This window comes from Columba livia, chromosome 5 (genome assembly GCF_036013475.1).
Source record: "Columba livia isolate bColLiv1 breed racing homer chromosome 5, bColLiv1.pat.W.v2, whole genome shotgun sequence".
In the NCBI taxonomy this organism is placed as follows: Eukaryota; Metazoa; Chordata; class Aves; order Columbiformes; family Columbidae; genus Columba; species Columba livia.
The window spans coordinates 47958724-47976412 of NC_088606.1; the positions used below are offsets into that span (position 1 = coordinate 47958724).

At 42.5% G+C, this 17689-nt stretch overlaps 1 protein-coding gene across 8 annotated transcripts in view; it reads right to left on the reverse strand.

Annotated features, from left to right (window-relative positions):
• Positions 1–17689, reverse strand: part of LDLRAD3 (low density lipoprotein receptor class A domain containing 3) — a 133691-nt gene that overhangs the window by 94409 nt on the left and 21593 nt on the right. Inside the window, exon 2 of one of the 8 annotated variants that reach the window (XM_065064843.1) lies at positions 7514–7600. The exons of 6 other annotated variants lie outside the window; for them this stretch is intronic. The gene's annotated coding sequence lies outside the window, so the exon portion shown is untranslated. Of the gene's footprint in view, positions 1–2165; positions 7426–7513; positions 7601–17689 lie in introns of those variants that run through there. One more of the 8 variants, XM_065064847.1, reaches the window with a different exon arrangement.

Here is a 17689-nt window from a genome sequence, read left to right on the forward strand (position 1 = left end):
TACAACCTCTTCCAAATTCACATCTATCATAGCATTTAAACAATTTAAATGCTTGTCTAACAATATAAGCAATTACTCTAAAGTGTAAGGATGCATCCTAAGGGGGAGCAAGGTGGAATTTTAGCCGTGGAACCGGTTCCCATTTTGTAATTATCTCCCCAAACAAGATTCTTTTGGTACCAAATATGAATATGCAAACTAAAATACTAAGCTCAGATGTGAAAACCAAATACCAAGTTCAAATATGCAGATGGATCACAGTTACACTTATTCAGGACAATATCTCAATTTTGCATTGCACCTTTGAACCGCTTACTGCTCAGCCAGGTGGAGGTACCTCTGGGTCTCCCTGACAAAATAGGTCAGTGCGCACTGGAGCCCAATCGGCACCCGCCTCCCCACCGCTACAGCGAGCTGCACTGGGCAAGGCCTTTTAATTTATTTTTTTTATAGTGTCTCATCTGGTGCGCTACAACTGTTATTCCAAGACTAGGATTCTTTCAAATCCAGCACATCGAGATGAGACACAGCCTGTCACAGAGTTGCGCAAGTCTGAATGCCGGAATAAAGGTAGCATGCTAGAAAGATAAATAACAGCTACTACACACAAAATTTTACCATCACATTCATGCAGTAAAGAACTAAACTACTTATGATCTTCTGTATTATCACAAAACGCACATTTTGAGTCAACAGATTCTCATAATTTAACAGACTGTGAACTTATCGTACCATATAACAAAGACCTACCAAAACTGCAACATGCTTAAACAGATACCCACAAAGAAAACAGGTTAATGAGGAAAGCATCTTGCAGACTTCAGCAGGTTTACTGTGACCTGTGTGTTATCAGTTAACTCTCTCTCAGCTTGTTGATGTTCAAACCGTTCCAGCTGTAAAACTGTCTGTAATGATCTAATGATCTCTTGTAGAGATTTATTTTGTCCCGCTCTTCTCATCTTAAAAACAACATTAATTGCAACAAAATTCTATTCTCCGGACACTTTTCCCAATCATTTAACTTATACAGCAGCCAAGACTGATTTCAATACTTAACAAGATCTTCCTTCCTCATAATTCCGAGTGCTTTCCTAAGTTTTAAAACACCTCCCAATACTGATTTTTTAGGAACACAACTGAAAACAATTATTCCTGACCCCATCTTGCAAGTAAAAACCTTGAGAAGAGGGAGGAAGGGAGGGGGAGGAGGGGAGGAAGGCACAGGGCTGCTTGCAGCGTGAATGGGAAAAGCGGGCAGAAAGTTTTACGGTGCGCTTAAAAACAACTAGTAAAACAATTAACTCACATTCCTGACAAGCTGCTTGATTTTCAGAGAGGCAATACACAGAAACACATAATATGTACTGTAAAACTCGCAAATAACATTTCAATAGCAAACATTAGCATTCTCTACTGCTAATCTCAACACTAGTGCTTCCTTAGCTTCTAAGTTTTCAACCTGCTTACTGATGACCTCTTGAAGGTGGTCAATAAATTGCATGTAATTCTCATTGGGACCCTGATTAATAGTTGCAAATGATTTGGCTGCATTGTTGGTTTCAGGCACCTTTATCATAGCTTGATATGCGAGGTCTGTTGACTGCCTCAGGATTTCAGAAACTTATCGTGTCTGTAGTTGTGGTGTGTCAATTAGTGTCTCTTCCAAGAGTTGTGAGATACCTGCCACTTTCAATGAATCCCCATCGTTCCATCCTAAATGATCTATAGCTGTTACATTGCATAGGTCTAATTTTGCTTGAGTCTTTCATAGTTTTTATGCTGCTGACCCTCATCTGAGCCATCAGATAACACGGACTTGAACGGTGCTGGAGAATCATTAGTAACAGGGGGGTTCGGGGTTTAGAACAGTGTTTTGTTTTTTTTTTTTTCAAATCTAGCCAAGAGAAGCCACCCCCCTCCACTGTCTCTGCACGTTCCCGTTGCTCTTTTCATCCTCTCAAAGTCTCTAGCAACAAGTCCCATGTTGTTAACCGTTCAGTTGTTTCTTTGGATCTTTCAGTAGTGCTTTGCCCCATAGTAACATAGTCCTTTGTAAAGTCAATTCCAGAGGGCTAATATCCTGCTTCTTCAGAAGCAACTTCCATGCAGATAATACAATACCCTCTTCTTTAGATAAGTTTCCCCCCATGTTCCCGGTAGCTCACCTACTCCTTAGCAAACTGTCTTTTCAACGATCCGGATCTTTGGCAGCTCTCCTCGGCTGCTCTTATCAGCTGTACCGGGCTCCGTCTCCACAGCTCTTCTTCGGCTGTTCACAGCTTCACACTGTCACCTTGTCATGAGAGATCCTCTTCAGGCAGGATCACGTCGGGGTCACCAGATGTCGTGGTTGAGACGGACAAACGACATGGACCAAGTTCTTCCAGGATGAAAGTAGTAGATGCCATTTATTGTCACAAGTGCATTTTTATACAGTTTTACCAATTCATGTGTCTCTTCACTATTGGTTAAAAGTTACAGCGGTAACATCTCATTGGCTATTTTTGCTGTCATCAATGTTACTCTTCTACTCCCTTCTCTCTCACGGGTACATCCTTAACATCTCTGGATACTCCTTTACTCCCATCTTTCTCACAGGTAGGCCTTCATATCTTCAGGGCTAATTTCTGTTCCCATGCCCTCCGTCAGGGAATCCACGGACCCACCGTAATCCCCCACACATTTGTCTCAACTGCGACAAAGGTCCCATACTGAATTCAAATATGTAGGGCACAAAAAGATTGCTCATTAACAGCACCAAACAGGAAAGGAAATGACACCAATGACAACTAAGTTTACATTCCATCTCTTAAATAAACAACTTCAATACCATCCAAAAAGTTGTTTGCAACTGCCTGTTCATAAGCCCCATGAACACAAGTCTTCAGCTTGATTTGCTCTCCCACGCACTACTGCAAAGTTGCCTTACCAGAACAGAGGACAAGCATCCCAGAGCACATTCAGGCTGGCTTTAGGAAGCCAAGAATAAAACAAGCTCCCCCTTACTCTGTCATGATGTCATCTGTCACAAATAAAGAACAACTGCCAATGATCACCTATCAATTTAAATTCCCTTGAAAAGTTTTAATGCTTATCCTCCCCTATCCTCATTTAAACTGCCTGATTATTAAGTTGCTTATGCAACATTAGAAATTATCTGGGTTATTTATAAAGGCAGATTGACAACACCACTGCAATACAAGTGCTCAAAAAAATTGTTTCTTCACTGAAGCAGCTAGTAAGTTAGTGATTATTCAAGGAACTCCTCACTGTTTGAGTTCGATTTCACCTCCTACAGTTTTCCAACTGTGATCCATGAGATGTGATATATTCAATATCTAACATTTTGAAGTTTGAAAATTGATAAGACCTAGTCAAAAGAGCAGAAGCTCCTATGGTTACTTCCAATTAAATACTAAATATTACTGAGGCAAGTCAAAGTCAACACGAAGACCCTTTTCAGAGCACTAAAAAGGATAGCTTCTTTCAATCTAGAGAGAAAAACTGAAGTGGCAAGGAACACGAACTGCTATCAGGTGTCCATCCTTCACTAATTCCTCACAGCAAAAGCTGCCTTTACTGAACTGGAGAGTGATTACCACATCATGATCTCCACCATAAATAATACAATATGCCTTCAATAGTATATTTTTTTTTTCTAAATATCCTACAGTGTTAATATAAGCAATTGGCAAATTCACCATAGTAGATGCCTGTATTTCAGCACTTGGCCATGCAAGCACCTGAATTAAATATAATCTTCTAAATCATTCCCTAATAAACAACCACTTGCTTTTTCCTTGCAACACAATGTGGAGAAAGTGAGCTGAGGTAAACAGACTTACTTTAATCCTACAGCCTTCATGGCTGGATTCTTTATTTGGGGGACTGGACATTTCACTAGAGTCCCCACATTTGCTCTTCTCCAATGCAGCTGCCTGAGTACACACCAAAAATACATATATCTCCCAGGTCTGCAGTCTCTCAGCCCACTTAGCATGGTACAAGAGAAACAGGCACAGAGTGAGCACAGCTCCAAACTAATACAAGTTTAAACAGAAAAAGGATTAGGAGGAAAAGAGAAAGAAATACTTCAGATTACTAAACAAGGTGCACATCAAAGGAAAAGCATTCCACAGCAAGAAGGTCAAATGGAGATTATACACTGTTCTTATCCAAACTAAAGCTATCCAACCAGATTGTTTCCTCACAGAAGCAGAAGAGGCAAATACATCTTATCCTTAACACCTTTGAGGGATGTATTGCTATAAAACTACTCTGAGGACAACATTATTTTTGTCTTCACAAAAAACCTAAAGAATTTACACACAACAGCCCAGAAGGCCTACAAAAGATCTTGGAACAGAACTTAGATTTCATTATCTCAGTCTCTGCTTTAGCAATATACATGTAATTACTTGCCAATAGGAGTCAAACAGCATTGTTTGTATCAAACAGCTGTACTTAAGAGAAACTAAATGGGGGGTAGGAATGAAGGAAGAGATAACAAGCTTGTGTGTCCCATCACACTATTCCAGTCTCCTGATGACCAGACCAAGCTGACATTCTGCCTCAACAATACAGAGATCATGCCTGAACTGTGAAAGCAGTGAGACTGAGTCCAATTAATTCACTTCTGAATTTAAGCATTTACCTCCAAGAAGTACATATGCTGCTCCACACAAGAACCAAGGAATGACAGGGTTGAGCCCTTTTTATTCCCTGGTGAATAACGTTTATGGTCTTTCGCAAGATAGGTAGCCATGTGGTAGCCATTTTCTCCCTAATTTTGGTTAGTGGAAACTCTTGGATACTCATGGCAAAAGGGGTCAGTACATGACCCTCAATTTCTTTCAGCTATGATGGCCACAAGTAACATCTTTAATGAACAGTTTCCCATCCTGCTTGCCCTCAGTCCCCCAAGACGACTTATAGCAGAAGACCAACTCAGACTCATCCACCTAACCCCTAGAGCAGGGGTGTCAAGCTCATTTTCACCAGGGGCCACATCAGCCTCACAGTTGCCTTCAGAGGGCCGAATGCAATTTTAGGACTGTAACTGTAATTTAGGACTGTAACTACTCCTATGAGTTTGACACCCCTGCCATAGAGCAAGATTAATACACCAAATTTAGGATTGCTTGGTTCATCATAGACTCCACTCCAGTTCCTCTCCCTGCAGTGAGTTTAAGTAAATTATGAAAACCATTATCGTACAACGAATTAGAGTACTCAATGACATAGAACCCTTTAATAATTAACATCCTCTCAAATGGAAACATTTTCCCTAATTATATGTTCCTTATACTCTCAGAAGAGCTTAGCTATTATCTCCAGGCACTTAAAGTTAGCACAGTCCAGAAGAAAAATCTGAAATACAAAGAACATACTCCACCAATTGTCATCTTCAGGTTATTAAGCAGTGACTCTCTTCTAATCATTTAATCTTACCCACAGTTTATGACTACACCTTTCTGATCTTCCAAAAGAGCAGAAGACACTGTCACAAAAAATATTCCACAGCAGTGCAATTGAACAAAAGCAGGTAGCCCCGACCCCCTGGAAACACAGAGTTCAAAAGGAACCTGCTCTCTGACAGAAGAAAGGTGACCAGTTACTGTCTCCACATCAGCTCCACAGGCAGGTTCTTAATCACTTTAACTTCCACACAGCTTGAAGCCAGGTATACATTCATATATCATGGTAAGCAGGATAAGGAAAGAAACAGAAGGGGTTGCTGCACAGTTACTAGCCAAGTCTACAGGATCTTCTGTTTGTTGAAGTAATGTGCATAGTTAACAAAAGCGAAAAGGTAAGACCAGCAGACTGGTGGATTCTATTAATTTCTGCTGCACAAGGAGAAACTCATGTTTCCAATTTTGCTATGTCGGTGAGCAGAGTTATTTATAGACTATTAAGGCTTTCTAAGGCTTTCAGTTTTCAGAAGATAACTCCTTTAGCACGGTGTTTTGAATCACAGGGCAATGGTGTTTCTCCCTTGAAATCACTCCTAGCAATATATCAGCTCTACTCCAAACACTAGCACCTTAATAGAACCACTTTTCTTTCAACTTCTTAATTGAGGGCACTGCTCCTGAAGACACAGTCCTGCATTCAGACAGATTATTAGGAAGTTCAGCATCAAAGAACAATAGTCATCTTCACAGGCTGTGACAGACCTCCCCACTTCTGAAGCAGCTCTGGCTCTCCTGTCCTGACTCATGCCAACTGTTCGGCTTTGACCCTTAGACCATATACATATATACATACATATAGACAGCGCTTTTTCGCAAGAGAGATACTGTTGCATGAAACTTTGCTTTGACTGCAACCAGGTTCGTGTCTGATGTATAATACTTTTCCAGATGTTTCTTCACTAGAAACGCATACTTTTTAAATTTAATTTCAAGCTTTAATTTGATAGAAGAGCATGACAGCACTGGTGGCAAAACGATAAGCAATATAAATACACATGAAAAAATACAATTGAGCATTTTCATTGGGGGCAGCAGTAGCAAAAACAGCAAGAAAAAAAAACCTGAAGATGTAACTTCTGTATTCAAACCTGCTAAAAGCAAAGTGAATCCTACTGATTTTATACGCTCTTTAGTCAGTAACTTTCAACACACTTCTTAGTAAAAGACAATGTTTTTGTTTTGCTCACAGCCTCTCTACTTTTGAGGAAAGATTTCTCTCAAGCACCTTTATGATACAGTTAGGGAAGAGACAGTAAATCAAGTTCTGTTATAACTTGTACTAGATGAATCAAAGTACAAGTACCTGACACAGTGAGGAACCTCAGATTAGTCTGCCTGTTATGCCTTAAAAACTTGGATTAAAAAAAAAAAAAAAAAAAAGAGGCAGCCTAACTTTGCCTTGGTAAACTTTATGATCAACTATCTGTCCTCACACAGAAAACACTTCTGCACCTCACAAAACTGAACAAACTGTCTGCATCAAGCCAGTGCTATCTGGTCATATGGTATTAGTCACCCTGAAAACACAGCCTAAATTATTCTCAACAGTGCGTGGACAGAGAGAGTAAATTGTGTTAAGTAATCTCAGTCTTGTTTCTCACTTCCCAAACTACCATTAATATCAAAACCTTAAACTCCTCCCCATGTATGACTGTAGAAAATCTTGGAATTGTAGACCTCATGCTCAATCACTACCTGTCATCATTTCTGGTGATTAAAACCACTAGATTTTCGCAGCTTTTAATCAACAGCTTACTCAGAACAGAGATATCTGAAATACTTTCTAAAGAAACAGGACCATTGCAGGTTGCAACATCAGCTCTGGCTGCTGGTCTGACCCACCACAGAATCCCAATTCATCTTTCATCAGGGTGGGCAGGGAGAGCTGACTGGAAAATTAAATTATACCAGTCAAAGCCAGGGAGATGTTTACATTCCCTTGCCTACAACAACACTTAATCATGAAACTCTTTCTCCACCAGTCTCATCTCACTGCTTACTCCTCTTATAAGTTAGAGTAAGAGAAATGTACTTACGGCCAACATCCGCATAGCGATAACATTTCTGAGCTGAATCTTCTTTCTTCAATGGGCAGAGGTCTGAGCACTAATCCAACTATGCTACTGATAGGGAGGAAAGACCGAAATACAGTGTCATGCAGAGAGATAAACACCTTGAAGGTGGAAGGAGTAAAACTAATAAGTTTTAGTATGTTGAAGGAGAGAATTACATTCTGTCTGCAAAACACAAAAGAACATGACATTTTAAAGTGCTCTCACTATGCAGCACCTAATCAGTCACCCATATATCCGGCCTTTAAATATTCATATAACATGAAACCAATCTGCTAAATACAGATCTGTATACAGTTACTTTCCGCTGCTATGTCCAGGTTTTAGCTACTTGTTGCTCTCAGTAAACACAGACTTCTTTGTCTAACATTTTCCTTGGCAATAGGATACTTCTGACAACATCACCCAGTATAAATCATGAGCCTGTCTAAACCAGTAAGGACAAATGGCAGAACTGGACAGTAGGTCTTGTACAAAGTGAACACCAAGACTTAAGAAAGTTTGAAATGAAGTAACGACAAGGAGTGGCAGCAGTTAACTGTATGGCTGTGTCAGTGCTAATTATTAAAAAAAAAAAATAAAAATCTACAATGTCAGTTGCTCTGGGAGCATTTCACTATGGCAGCAGCTAAAGTATGCCATAACTTACAGGCATAAGAAGCACTGAAGTCTTTTGGAGTTTGTAGCTGATACTGGACACATTATCTCTCTCTGCATCCCAGCATACAAAACCAACAATGCCCAAATATGTAGTAATACAAAAACATGGAGGGGGATGAGAGGAAGGGAAAAGTGGTAGCTATGAAGGAGAACGCCAATCTCATCTCTCAGCAGGATGCTACAGAGGTATAATCCTTACCCCTTCTATTACACAAGGAGTAGCCACTTAACACAAGACTACTTAGTATTTCTGCAGTCTTCTGTCCCACCACACAACTCACACACAGAATCAAACTCTGCAAATGAATGCAGTTTAATCAAGAGCTACACATTAAAAAAAACAAAACAAAACAAACCCCTAGGGCAGAACAACAGTCCTAGGTTAAGAGCAGGACAGGACTGTAGCCTTTTCTCAAGCTAAACCAGATAACCTAAATCAAAACACTCCTGCCATTTTCAACTCCAGCAGACATCACTTAATCTAATGAAGTCGCTTGTACTTAACAACTATGCCACAATTCCTTCTTTAAGCAGCAAAGGAGAGTTTTCAAGAGCAGTAATTGTGTTGGCAGCTGCATATCAGAGTTTTCGCCAATAAGGAAAGATGCATGTCAGAACCAGACATGCCATGCTGTGTTCCAGGAAGCATGTAGGTAGTGAAGGCTGGTATCCCACCCTGACATCTTAGCGGTGAATGACCATTTTACAAATGTACTATGTTCAGAACGTGCAGGGCTCTGAAAGGGAACTCACTGTATAAGCACAGTGGAGAAACCAAAACGAGATCAAGTTATAACAACGATATCCTCCCGATGATATCAGGAAAGTAATTTATGCATTTAGGATCTGACTGTGTGTCAGTACAGCACATGAGGAGGGGAAAGTAAGCTGTGGTATTGTTAACAAGGGGACAACTCAGGCTGTGTGACTACATGAAAGCTCCACACCTTGGAAAGAGCCTACAAGACACAGCTGGGATGTCAGGCTCCGCAGAAGGGCCAAGTCCGAGAAAGGCCAGAGTAACAGAACAAAGCATCAACAATGTCCTTAACAATAAAGAAAAACACTCATAACCTCTCACTGAATGACACTAAGCTAATTTCCAAGTGTGAGGAGATTGATGACAGATAACCACTATTTTAATCTAGATAGAGACATATCTGCAAACTTCCCTACCTTGGGAAGCAACTCAGCTCCTGCTTTGAAGTCTGACCCTAAGAACAGAAAACAAGGAGACAAGAAACCTCTCTCCCAAGGCGCCTAAAAAAGGAAGTAGCATGTTTTTCCAAATAATACATTGAAACAACAGTTATAATTATGAGAAGAATTAGCAGAAGACAATTAGAGTTAAGGAAAGGCAACAGTTTAAGAGTAGTGTAGTGCTAGTGATAGCACACATCCAGTGAACACGGTGTACTGTTCCTAAACAGAAGCATTACCTGGAAATAGATAACCTCTTCAAATACAAATGCAAATCCAATAAAGAGATAAGAATTAAACTGAAAAGAAGGCATACATGAAGACCAAGTGAGGTGAGTAACAAAACATGGTGCAAAGTAAACTTAGAATATCCCTTAATCTTCAAAAACAAAGACAACTAATTCCCCTCCAGCTGTAATTACAATGCAGAAATGGACATATACACCTTTAGAAAAAACAATTCCAACACAACAAGCCAAATTACAACCTTGATTTCAGAGGATCACCAGGTTGGATTATAATCAGCCAAATTTCATCCACCCTATATTGAAAACACAAAAAGCCATGGTGCAGCCACAGTGACACTATTTAGACCATCCGGACCTCAAACCACTCCCACAATATTTTGGAGATCACTGATAATATACTAGTCTAATTCAACAGTGAGACATCACAGAACACTAGCCTCTTCAAATGTCATGCCCCAGGTCTATTTGAAGAGATTTTGCCATTACTTTAGGCTCAAGAGGTTTCTCTTATATAAAAGACGATGTGTGCTTGCCGTTTTCCCATCACTCTGGTCACATGTCCTCCACTAGGCAAGCCACAGAGACAGTTAAGCGGGGGCAGAAGACGGAGCTCAGAAATGACAGATATATACAACAACTGGTTATTTATTTCAAGTTAGGAATTTCCCATAATCACCATCAGAGACCTAGAAAATAATCACCTCAAGTGAAAAACAACAGTTTTTATAACCAACTACCTAAAACATCATTTTCTCCCATTCAAACTGAGGTCTTTGATGTGCTCTAATAAAAATTATAGAGAAAATAAAGTGACTCAGTATTTGCTGCACAGATTAGATTTCTGCTGCTTTCTGTAAGCATATCAATAACAGAAAAATAAATGGCATTTGCATTTTGTCAATGCTGTGGGAAGATACAGGCAGGGATTATATTGAAGTGAGAGGCTCATTCTTTTCACAATTTCGTTTCACCTTACATATTCACTTACTCATTGTGCCAGAAGCTCTAGCAATGATGTTTTCCCATTGTAAAAGAACATACACAATGCCCCCTCACAGAGAGGATGTTAATGCAGGGTGTGCAGTGTGGCAGTGCAAATTTTTTGCGAGGCACTGGCTACCAATTCTTTCCAGCAAATACTGCCAAAGGAAGACATTACCTCTGTCCCTGGGAAAGTAATGGAACAGCTTATCCTTGGTGCCATCTCAAGGCATATCAAGGATAAGAGGGTTATTAGGGGCAGTCAGCATGGCTTTACCAAGGGTAAGTCATGCTTGACCAATCTCATAGCCTTTTATGAGAATGTAACAAGGTGGATGGATAATGGCAGAGGAGTGGATGTGGTCTACCTTGACTTCAGCAAAGCCTTTGACACAGTCTCCCACAGCATCCTCACAGCTAAGTTGAGGAGGTGTGGTCTAGACAATAGAGTAGTGAGGTGGGTTGCAAACTGGCTTAAGGAGAGAAGCCAGAGAGTGGTAGTCAATGGTGCAGAGTCTAGTTGGAGGCCAGTATCTAGCGGAGTGCCTCAGGGGTCAGTGCTGGGGCCAATATTATTCAATATATTCATTAACGATTTAGATGAGGGAATAGAGTGTACTATCAGCAAGTTTGCTGATGACACTAAGCTGGGAGGGGTGGCTGACACGCCAGAAGGCTGTGCTGCTATCCAGTGGGACCTGGACAGGCTGGAGAGTTGGGCGGGGGATAACCTAATGAAATTTAACAAGGGAAAGTGTAGAGTCCTGCATCTGGGCAGGAACAACCCCAGGTTCCAGTATAGGTTGGGAAATTACATATTAGAGAGCAGTGTAGGGGAAAGGGACCTGGGGGTCCTGGTGGACAGCAGGATGACCATGAGCCAGCACTGTGCCCTTGTGGCCAGGAAGGCCAATGGCATCCTGGGGTGTATTAGAAGGGGGGTGGTTAGTAGATCGAGAGAGGTCCTCCTTCCCCTCTACTCTGCCCTGGTGAGACCACATCTGGAATATTGTGTCCAGTTCTGGGCCCCTCAGTTCAAGAAGGACAGGGAACTACTGGAGAGGGTCCAGCGTAGGGCAACGAAGATGATTAAGGGAGTGGAGCACCTCCCTTATGAAGAAAGGCTGAGGGAGCTGGGTCTCTTTAGTTTGGAGAAGAGGAGACTAAGGGGGGACCTTATTAATGCTTATAAATATATAAAGGGTGAGTGCCATGAGGATGGAGCCAGGCTCTTCTCAATGGCAAACAATGATAGGACAAGGGGTAATGGGATCAAGCTGGAACACAAGAGGTTCCGCTTAAATTTGAGAAAAAACTTCTTCTCAGTGAGGGTGACAGAGCACTGGAACAGGCTGCCCAGGGGGGTTGTGGAGTCTCCTTCCCTGGAGACATTCAAAACCCGCCTGGATATGTTCCTGTGCGACCTCACCTAGGCGTTCCTGCTCCAGCAGGGGGATTGGACTAGATGATCTTTTGAGGTCCCTTCCAATCCCAAACATACTGTGATACTGTGATACTGTGATAGGCAGTCTTGGATTTTGGCTCTTTCAACAGTTGCTGTGTTTATCAGCACAGTGAAGAGTGAAGCACAGTGAAGAGTGAAGAATACTGGAATGAAAACAGACAGAGAAAGATTTAGCGAAAGAGCAGAAAGGCTTTTGGTGCATGCATGAGAAAAATTAACATTTCCCCACAAGCAGTGGAGGTAACTTGTCAACATCTTTGGGAAGGGCCACACATGACACAGTCTAGGATTTATGTGGTCCATAGTCCATTTAGTCTGTGGTGTACCACCTTTTGTCCTTTTTCCTCCCATCATCCATCATATTTATGAATGCTACAAAGTGTACTTTCTGTAGAAGCCAGGACAAAGACATGTCCAGATAGACAGCGCCAAACTGGCAAATACTGGGAGGGCTGTGGAGCAAACAGATGAGCTGAGGAATCACAGAGTTACACAGATGAAGACCAGAAGGAACAGACAACATCTCAGGAATTTTGTGAAAATTTTCTACAACAAAAAGTTCATAATATTTCAGTAACCCAGAGAACTCAAGATCCCCAGGCAAAAGACATGGCTTCTACGCATTTGATAATAAAGTTTTATTCTCAAATTGTGTATCTACTGGGTTCCAAGGCAGGATACCTTTGTTTTCACACCAAACCCAGACTGAAACTTACGATGCAGTAAGTTCACAGACTTCCCATTCTTTTTTTCAAGGTTCTAGGGAAGCAAGCATTATCACTTGCAGTAACACCTAAAACCGGCCATAACAGGGGTTCCTGTGAGCCATGACAAATATACTAATGAAACAGCAGTTTCAGGCTGCTGACACTAAGGGTTAATTTTGAGTCTCATTGGCCTAGCTGGCCACTCCCATAAATACCAACCCAGCAGATATAATTTGGCTCCAGTCACTCTGCCAATTTAGTGGCAACTAACATCTGAAAATTGCAGAGTGTAAATTTAGCAATAGTGGGTCTTACAGATGCGCTTTTTTATTGGTAGAGACTATATTTGATTAATCAGAATTAAAAGAGATCACACTTTGAAAGCTTATCTTTTCCCCCCCTAATCTTGAGAAAGAAATAAGAAAAATCAGACTGTCTTGACTGGATAGTGACAAAGGCAGCAGAGATCAAAACTGTGCATTCTGAGTTTCAACAGTAATTTCTTTCAGTTCAATGAGCAGAGAATTGCTAGTGCCAGTCAATAAGACTTACGCCAAGCAGCTATCAAATCTGGCTAAGGCAAGCAGGAAGAGATGTCTCTGGAATACAGGGACAACCTGAACATATATTATCTGTAACAGACACGTTCAAATTTCTTTTACAGTCTCAAGAAACCAGCACCTAGCTAGCTCTGACTGTGGCTTTCCACTACCACTCACATACACATTTGCACCTTCCTTTCTGTCCTTCCCACACACCACAAGTTCAGAAGACAACGACAACAGTACATAATAGGTATTTTTAAGGACACTCTGGTAGGTAACATATAGTGCTAGACTGACAGCCATCACCCTCAAAATAGACCACTAGTTAAGAGATATGGGCACTATCTAAGGTTTCTCCTAAACCATGTAACAAAAGCAGGCAACAGCAGTGACCAAACAACACAGTTTCCAGTCTTTGCATTTCCACGAGCCATCATGCCCATGCATCACTGCTGTTACACTAACTCTAATTCTTACTTGGCAGAACAATTTGCCAACCCACTTGCAGCCCATACTGGCTACTGCTCATTTGGGTTTAGATTTTCTAACTAAGTGTCTGTGCTGGTTTGACTGGAAATGAGTTAATTTTCTTCATGCAGTTAGAAACCTTTCTGTTTCATAGCTAGCATGGTCAATATTTGGACTTAGTTTGAGAACAAGAAGATTACACCCCAGCACAGAGCTAATGTTTTTATTTGCTCTGGTCTGAGAACCAAGGACCTTCTGAGTGCTCTGCCCACAGGTGTGAGGCATCAAGGAGGGGGTGCATGGATGGGGCAGACCCTGACTGACATCCAGATTGATCAATAAGAGTATTCCCTCTCATTAGTGTCAAGCTTTATATTTAAGGATAGGTGGGATCCTCTGGTCTCAAGTGCTCTTTTCTCCCTCTCTTACGTTCTTCTTTGCTCTTTTTGTTGGAGCTGAGTGAGTTCAGCTTGGGATGTTTAGTTCAGCATATTGTCATTCTGCAGAGGCCTCTGAGCCTTTCTACCTTTTTCCTTTTTTTCTTTCTTCAGGATCAGCTATTCAGGACCAGGTCCTGTTTCCTGACCCTGGCTGCTCGGTGTGGACAGAGTTTGTGAGGAATTGCATTGAGTATCTTTTATTTTACATTCTATTTTATATATATATATTTACTAGTAGCGTATTGGTACTTTGTTATTTTATTAAACTGTGTTTATCTCAATCCAAGTTTCTCCCTTCCCCTTCAATTCTCTCCCCTATTTTGGGGAGGGGCAGGAAGAGAGTGAGCAGCTATCATGATTGTACTGCTAGCTCAGGTTAAACCACAACAGTATCTAGGCAGAATTACTTCAGACTGAGATTTTCAGTCTTCTGGTGCTGGAACCATTGCCACACATACCCTCCCTTTAAGCATACAGGCCCATATTTAAAAGAATGGGAGTCTTGCTGAACATTCAAAACTCATTTCTCTCCTAGGGAAACCTGAACTGAAAGCACTGGGGAGCAAAAAAAGATCCTTAAAAAGGCAGCCAAGATTCTTCATAGACTCAATTCTTTTATTTTAATTCCCACCTACTGCAATAATTTCTGTTTTTATTAAAAGACAACTCATTCTGTTCAGATCTACTGTGGAAGAGTTACACAGTCACAGCTGCCACCTTCCCAGTCAGAAAGCCTTGCAATCATCCATATGTTGAGGTCTTCTCTCTTTTCTGAATCCAATTCATTAGGATCAGAGAAGCAGACCTCACAGGTGAGGTACAAAGCTCTTCAGGGTAATAGACCTTGCTATAACTTCAGAAAATTAGTCAACCCTTCAGAAAGATATCACATATTTCAGACAAGATGCAAAGCAAATGAAAAAAAATTTAAAAGAGCAAAGACTTGAAGGGGGGTGGGGTGGTAGCTGGGCTTGCATCAGTAGGGCATCACTCTAGAGTTCATGAGGGCTGGGAGGCCTCCCCATACCCCTGAGGTGAAATCAAGTGCTCAGCTCGCTCTCTGAAATGCGTGTACACCAATGCGTGCAGCATAGGGAATAAGTAGGAGGAGTTGGAAACCTGTGTTAGGGCAGGAGATTATGATCTGGTGGCAATTACAGAAACATGGTGGGACAGCACACGTGACCGGAATGTGGTCAAGTATGGCTATGTCCTTTTCAGGAAAGGCAGCCCAGCCAGGCATGGTGGTGGAGTCGCTCTTTCTGTGAGAGAGCAACTACAATGTATTGAATATTGTCCAGGCACGGATGAGGAGCGAGTTGGGAGTCTATGGGTGAAAATTAAGGGGCAGGCTGGCAAGGGTGATACTGTTTTGGGCATCTATTACAGGCCACCACATCAGGGTGAGGAAGCTGATGAGACCTTCTACAGACAAAAGATAGCAGCCTCACAATCACAGGCCCTGGTTATGGTAGGCGATTTTAACTTCCCTGATGTTTGCTGGAAGGACTACTTGGTCGGCCAGCCACAGTCCAGGAGGTTCCTCCAGTGCCTTGACGATAACTTTCTGATGCAAAGGGTGGAGGAGCAGACTAGGAGAGGTGCACTGCTGGATCTCATCCTCACTAACAAGGAGGGTCTGGTTGAAGCGGTAAAGGTTGAGGGCTGCCTGGGTTGCAGTGACCATGGGTGGAGTTCAGGATCTCATGTGGCAGGAACAGGATAGCAAGCAGAATAGCAACCATGGACTTCAGCAGAGCAAACTTTGGCTTTTTCAGGCAATTGCTAGGGGAAATCCCATGGACAAGGCTGCTTGAAGGTAAAGGACCCCAAGAGAGTTGGTTAGGGTTCAGGGACTGTTTCTACCGGGCACAAGATCAGAGCATCCTGACACACAGGAAGTCAAGGAAGGGAGCCAGGAGATCTGTGTGGTTAAACAGGGAGCTGCTGGGTAAGCTCAAGTGGAAGAGAAGAGTTTATAGATCATGGAAGTAGGGGCTGACCACTTGGGGAGAATTTAAAGCTGTTGTCAGAGGGTGTAGGGAAGCAACTAGGAAAGTTAAAGCCTCCTTAGAATTACACCTGGCGAGAGGGGTCAAGGACAACAGGAAGAGCTTTTTCAAGTACATGGCAGATTAAACTAACAGCAGAGGCAATGTAGGCCCACTGATGAATGACGTGGGTGCCCTGGTGACAGAAGATACAGAGAAGGCAGAGTTACTGAATGCCTTCTTTGTCTCTGTCTACACTTCCAGAAGCTGTCCTGAGGAGCACTGTACCACTGAGGCCCCAGAGGAAGGCAGGACAATGGAGGAGTTTGCTTTGGTTGATGAGGACTGGGTTAGGGAGCAGTTAGGCAATCTGGACATCCTCCAGATGGGATGCACCTGCTGGTGCTGAGGGAGTTGGCTGAGGTCATTGATGGACCACTCTCCATCATCTTTGCCAAGTCTTGGGAAATGGGAGAGGTGCCTGAAGACTGGAGGAAAGCAAATGTCACTCCAGTCTTCAAAAAGGGCAAGAAGGAGGACCCAGGTAACTATAGACCGGTCAGCCTCACCTCCATCCCTGGGAAACTGATGGAGTGACTTATCCTTGGTGCCATCTCAAGGCGTATCAGGGATAAGAGGGTCATTAGGGGCAGTCAACATGGCTTCACCAAAGGGAAATCATGTTTGACCAACCTCATTGACTTTTATGAGGACATAACAAGATGGATGGATGATGGCAGAGCAGTGGACGTGGTCTACCTTGACTTGAGTAAGGCATCTAACACAGTCTCCCACAGCATCCTCACAGCTAAATTGAGGGACTGCGGTCTGGATGATCGGGTAGTGAGGTGGACTGCAAACTGGCTGAAGGGAAGAAGCCAGAGAGTCATGGTCAATGGGGCGGAGTCCAGTTGGAGGCCTGTATCTAGTGGAGTGCCTCAAGGGTCAGTACTGGGGTCTGTATTATTCAATATATTCATCAATGATTTGGACGAGGGAATAGTGTGTACTATCAGCAAGTTTGCTGATGACACCAAGCTGGGAGGAGTGGCTGATACGCCAGAAGGCTGTGCTGCCATCCAGCAAGACCTGGACAGGCTGGAGAGTTGGGCGGGGAAAAATGTAATGAAACTGTAAAGTCTTGCATTTGGGTAGGAACAACCCCAGGTTCCAGTACTTGTTGGGGAATGACCTATTAAAGAGCAGTGTAGGGGAAAGGGACCTGGGGGTCCTGGTGGACAACAGGATGACCATGAGCCAGCACGATGACCTTGTGGCCAGGAAGGCCAATGGCATCCTGGGCTGTATTAGAAGTGGGGTGGTTAGTAGGTCCAGAGAGGTTCTCCTTCCCCTCTACTCTGCCCTGGTGAGTCCACATCTGGAATACTGCGTCCAGTTCTGGGCCCCTCAGTTCAGGAAGGACAGGGAACTGCTG